The sequence below is a fragment of the Ailuropoda melanoleuca genome, chromosome 10, assembly GCF_002007445.2.
Source record: "Ailuropoda melanoleuca isolate Jingjing chromosome 10, ASM200744v2, whole genome shotgun sequence".
Classification (NCBI taxonomy): domain Eukaryota; kingdom Metazoa; phylum Chordata; class Mammalia; order Carnivora; family Ursidae; genus Ailuropoda; species Ailuropoda melanoleuca.
Window position 1 is genome coordinate 94,631,372 of NC_048227.1, and position 6,602 is coordinate 94,637,973.

The window sequence follows — 6,602 nt, forward strand, 5'->3', positions numbered from 1 at the left end:
TTAAGATTTTATTTATTTATTCGACAGAGATAGAGACAGCCAGCGAGAGAGGGAACACAAGCAGGGGGAGTGGGAGAGGAAGAAGCAGGCTCCTAGCGGAGGAGCCTGATGTGGGGCTCGATCCCAGAACGCCGGGATCACGCCCTGAGCCGAAGGCAGACGCTTAACCGCTGTGCCACCCAGGCGCCCCTCTTCAGAGTGTTTTAAAGTGGTGAACTTCTAAACCTCACACTGAGAATCCATCAGACTTATCTTACTTTTCTGCTTGAGATGGAAAGTAGGTGGGATTTTCTGTAAGTTATGGAAGGTCAATTTATTTTTTTTAAAGATCTTATTTATTTGATACAGAGATTGAGCAAGAGAGCACAAGCAGGGGGGAGCGACAGTGGGAGAGGGAGAAGCAGGCTCTCTGCCGAGCAGGGAGCCTGATGTGGGGCTCGATTCCAGGACCTTGGGATCACAAGCAGAGCCAAAGGCAGATACTTAACCAACTGAGTCACCCAGGTGCCCCTTGAAAGGCCGATTTAGAGAAGAAAATGATAGTAAAAAACCATACCTTGTGTGAATTCCACACATAAGTCCTTAGGGGAAAGGCAGAAAAATCTTAAAAATCAGGCTTGTAATGAACTATAAACACAGCTGTTAAACATGAATATTTATTAACATTTGTTAAGTTTTCTTTTGTTAAAAAGGATTTTCTTAATCTCTATTTTGAAGAGCAAAGGTTAAGACTTCAAGATCTCTTCCAGATGTCTGGGTGGCTCAGTCAGTTGAGCATCGACTCTTGATTCTGGCTCAGGTCAAGATCTCAGGGTCATGAGATCGAGCTCCATTGGGCTCTGCCCTCAGGGCAGAGTCAGCTTGGTATTCTCCCTCTCCCTCTCCTCTGCCCCTCCCCCCAAAATAATAAATAAATAAATCTTTTTTAAAATACCCTATATTACATAACTTCCACTACCTAGACAGTGATAACTGTGCTCCACTGTATCAGCCAAAAACAGATTGCACTGAAAGAAACTGCTTCAACCTTTTTGCTAATTTACATATGTCCTTAACATAAACCTTTTCCTATGGATAAGGACTAGAGCTTTCTTAGGCCTGTTTTTTCAATGTTTTTGGCTTAAAAAAATATGCATGTAAACAAGTGTTCTCTCACATTTAGCTTCTCACATTTTTTCCTTACAAGTGATTTAGAGCATGAAACACGAAGATCATGTGGAATTATGTCACATTAAAAAGGTTAATAAATGCAAAATATTGCACAATCAATCCATGTAATCACAAATTTAAAATTTCAGAATGTGTATAGCATATTTGAAAACAACTTTTTTTAGGGGCGTCTGGGTGGCTCAGTCAGTTAAGTGTCTGCCTTTGGCTCAGGTCATGATCCCAGAGTCCTGCGACTGAGTCCCGTGTCATGTCAGGCTCCTTGCTCACAGGGGAGCCTGCTTCTCCCTCTGTCTGCCACTCCCCCTGCTTGTGCTCTCTCTTTCTCTGTCTCGCTCTCTGTCAAATAAATACAATCTTTAAAAAAAAATTTTTAAACGCTTTTTTCCAAAAGATTTATTTACGAGATAGTGTAGGAGTAGGGGGACGGGCACCGAGGGACAGAGAGAATCCTCAAGCTGACACCTCCACTGAGCTCAGAGCCCAATCCAGGGGTCAAGCCCAGGACCCCGAGATCATGATCTGAGCCAAAATCAAGAGTCAGCCACTCAACTGAGCTACGCATGTGCCCCTGAAAACAACTCTTTGATGGGAGATCAAAGTTTCTTTTTGGAAGAATATTCTAAAATTCAGCATGTGTGTCATTTGACCCCTTGAGACGGAGATGATTTTACCAGCTCTGTGCAGTGCCTGACAATTTGTAGGTGTTGCATAAATTTTTAATGATTGAACAAATAGAGTCAAAAACTTGCAAGAGCACAAAACATGAGAAAAACGTTCAAATCGGAGACATGAAGGAGGCAAGAACAACAAGGACTACGTTGCTTTTTAAAATTCACAGCAACTCCCCTCAGAAACCCACCTTCTTGGAGTTTCTATTGGGTCAGAGAAAAGCCTGCAGACCCCTTTCCCTTCGCTTGGCTGATAGGATTCCAGGGAAACTCACTGTGCGTGAGATTTCCAGTCACCTTTTCAACTAAGACTCTACGTGGTCATGGGAGAGTCAGATATCAGGCCCCTCTCTAAAATTCCATTTAGACAAAACACATTTCCCAAGAACTGGTTTTGAGGATATTAGGACAGCAGAGAAGAACGGAGAGTGCCGCTGTGGGGCTGAAGCCTGGGGAGGGAAAGGGGGAGGACCCAAATGCTGAGATGTTTTGGGGCCCAAAGACCACCTTATACCTACTTTACAATGGTGGTGCTGTGCCCAGGAGCAAAATCCACTTTATCTGAAAAACAATAAAGCTTGATTTTCCTGACAATGGCTTAGACACAATCGGAAAACTAGAAGCAAGCAGTACTAATTCATTCGTTCTAAAACCATGTTTATTCAGCTGAATTTAAAAGAACAAGGCTTGGCTAGTGAGCAAGTCATCTGCTCTGTGGGGCAAACACAAGCTCCTAAACGTCCTATTGTTTGAATGGCAACGTGTGGCTCTCCCAGTGGTCCTCATAGACCCATTCACGACAAGACCTTGGCCCACACGCTGAGCCTCACTTGCACATTTCTTAAAAAGTTTTAACATAAAAATCCCAATTCCCAGCTTTTTTAAATGAAAAAAAAAAATCTGTCCTGTTTGGGCCTGGACTCTGGCGAGGCAACTCTGCGAGATCTGAGAGAATCTAAGGGCAGAAATCACCCGAAAACCTAGTGATTTTTTTCTAAACGTAGGGGAGAGCGTTCCTTCGTTCTCCGTTATAGACTTCATCAGCCAATTTGAAGCAGCCACAGAGCACTTGCATGCAGATGTTGTAGATAGAAAGTAAAGGCTTTTTAAAAAAAGATTGTATTTATTTATTTATTTGAGAGAGAGAGAGAGAGAGAGAGGACAAGCAGGGTGAAGGGGCAGAGGGAGAAGCAGACTCCCCACCAAACAGGTAGCCCAACGTGGGACTTGATCCCCAGAGTCCGGGATGGTGATCCGAGCGGAAGGCAGACGCTTAACCGACTGAGTCGCCTCAGGCACCCCAAAGTAAAGGCTCTTAACATAAAATTAAAAAAAGGATGACTGAGAGGTCAGTGACAACCCCCCACCCCCCCCATCCCCATCCCCATCCCGCCAACCTTCTTCCCATTCCTCCCCCCCCCCACACACACGGAAGGATCTCATTACAGAGCTATTTACAAATGAATGAAAGGATATTCACAATTCACAGCAGCATTGTCACATGGAAAACTGGAAACAATACAACCAGCAACAAGGAGAGGGAAAATAAGTTATGGGCTACCCACAAAATAGATTATAATATATAACCATTATTTCAAATGCTCTCCTTTCTAACATCATTATATCCGATACATAGTAAGTGAAGAAAAGACCTTTGCAATAAAATTGCAAATGGTTGCAATTTTATAAAATAATTTCAAATAAAGAGAGAAAAATTATTACTTACGTTTCAGTGATAGTGTTATGAGTGATTTTATTTTTTACTTTACGCTCTTCTGTAGATTATAAATAAATAGTATATATATTTTTAAAGACCACTCAGCTCAAGCATCAGATCCTTCGGCGTTGTCTCTGATTCCCCTCCACAACAGTTAAACCCCAGCACTCCCAACACCTTATCTCACAAGCCTTTTTTTTTTCTGTAACCGCTTTATTGGCATAGAATTCACATATACAATTCACCCATTTAAAGTATACAATTCAGGGGCGCCTGGGTGACTAAGTTGAGTTGGTTAATCGTCTGCCTTCAAATCAGGTCAGGATCCCAGGGTCCTGGAGTCGAGCCTGCGTCAGGCTCCCTGGCTTCTCCCTCTCCCTCTGCCCGTCCCAACTCATGTACTCTCTTGCATGTTCTGCTCTCTGTCTCAAATAAATACATTTTTTTTTGTTAAGGTTTTATTTATTTATTTGACACGGGGAGGCGGGGAGCACGCGCACACGCACACACACAAGCAGGGTTGAGAGACAGAAGGAGGGGGCGAAGCAGGCTCCTCACGGAGCAGGGAGACTGATGTGGAACTCAATCCCAGGGTCCCGGGATCATGACCTGAGCTGAAGGCAGATGCTTAACCAACTGAGCCACCCAGGCACCCCTAAAAAATCTTTTTTTTTTTAAAGTGTACAATTCAATGATTTTCATAATATTCATGATTTTGTGCAACCATCACCGCCATTAATTTTAGAACATTTTCATCAACTGTACCCATTAGCCATCATCTCCCCCTACTCCTAGCTATAAGCAGCCACTAATGTATTTTCTGTCTCTACCGATTTGCCTCTTCTGGACATTTCCTGTAATTGGGATCGTACAATACACAGTCTCCACTGTGATTTTAAATATCACTATTGTCAGCACTCGTTAGGTGGAGTAGCTAATTGTCACTACTGTGGCAGTTGTTATTGGAACTTCCTCAGAGACTGGGTAAAAAAAATTTTTTTTGAAGATTTTATTTTTTAGAGCAGTTTTAGATTCACAGCAAAATTAAGAGAAAGACGCAGAGATTTCCCATATACTCCCTATGGACTGGGAGATTTTCATCTTGCTGACCAGTGGTCCGTGTTTACTAGCATTCAGTGAATGTCTGCTAACTGAATGGCCACCATTTTACAATGAGACAAGCCTCCAAAGGGTTTTATGACTTGCCCAAGATCATCACTGGCAGCAGGTGAATGGACCACTCAAGTCTCCTTTCCAATATTCATATGCTTGTGCAAGGCATAACTTCTGTGACTTTGTTTCCTCCTATGTAAAATGCTAGTAATACCCACCTCACAGGGTTGTGGCAATGTTAGCTATTCCTCTACCCTCCAAAGTCTAATTGTGTCAAATGAGGTCATCACTCTACAATGAAAACTGCAGACAATAGTATAAGATTAAGATCATGACCAGGGACGCCTAGGTGACTCAGTCAGTGGGGCGTCTGCCTTTGGCTCAGGTCATGATCCCAGGGTCCTGGGATGGAGCCCCTAGAGCCCCTCATTGGGCTCCCTGCTCAGCAGGAGTCTGCTTCCCCTTCTCCCTCTGCTCCTCCCCCTTCCCTCCCGTGCTTATGTTCTCTCTCTCTCAAATAAATAAATAGGATTAAAAAAAAAAAGATTAAGAACATGATCATTTGACTCAGGCAAACCTCCAGCTCTATCAATGATACAACTGACCTCTCTGGACCCATTTCCCTCAGGTTGAAAGTCAGGACAATATTGAACACATTAGAGACCGTCTTTGACTTACAACTGTTCAACTTAACAATTTTTCCACTTTACCATGGTGTGAAAGCAATAAGCATTCAGTAGAAACTGAACTGCAACCGGATTTTTATCTTTTACTGGGCTATCAATAAACAGCAGTATATTCTGATTTGGGGCAGTTTTGTAGCCAGAGGAGACCCCTAGTCAGCAACGTGGTCACAGAGGTAAACAACCCATATACTGACAATCTGTACCCATATAGACACTCTTTTTTCCACTTTCAGCACAACATTCAATAAATTACATGAGATATTCAATACTTTATCACAAAATAGGCTTTGTGTTAGATGATTTTGCCCAACTATAGGCTACAGTGTTCTGAGCACGTTTAGGGCAGGCAAGGCTAACCTAGGATGTTCAGTAAATTCGGTGTATTCAGTGCATTTTCAATTTACATAGTTTCAATATAGGATCGGTTTATCAGCGGGTAACACCATCATGACTCCAGAAAGGTCTGTACATTTATTAAGATTAAATGAAATGTCACTCCGGCACTTTGTACAATGCTTAGCTACTGGACAGCCCGTGTTTGTAGTTTGCAAGTTTCATTCCTACTCGGGAATTATAATCCTGAAAAGATTATAAACAAAGTATCGATAATCTCGTTTTAACTGTGAAGGCAGCCGAGGTTCACAGAGATTAGCTCGCCCAAGGCTTCAAGTCAGCCTCTGAACTCCAAGACCCACACGTCCTTCACTGCTAGACCACCTCCAGCCTAAAAATCCAAGCCCGTGTATCCAAGCCTGAGGCCCGGCCAAGTGGCCTCCCGGGAAGCAAACTCCCACCTGGGGCGGGTTTTATCAGCATCGCGGGCAGAGGGAGGATGTAGTATCTCTGCGCTGGCCCAGAGCCCACCCTGATACCCCACCCTGCTCCGATTTTTATCGCCAGCTAAATTTCTAGCGGCGACGTAGTGCCAGGAAGCCAGCCTCTGACGGCCGGGCCACTAGGACAAGCCCGCGTCCCGCAGGCCCCCGCCCTCTCCACGTCACGGCCTCTAGGTGCAGTGCCCCCTAGGGGCTCCCGCCCGGCTGAGGAGGAAGGTCCTGGTCCTTCCTGCCTCTGCTGGCCCGTTACCCGCCAGCCCGCTCCCTGCCCGGCGCCCGTCCGCCACCCTCCGGAGAAGCCCGCCGCCGCCGCCTCTCGGTGCTCCGCAGCCGCATCTCCGCCTGGACGGAGGACCCGCCGCCCCTCGCTCTCGCCGCCTCGCCGGTGCAGCCTGCGCCGGCGCCATGAGCG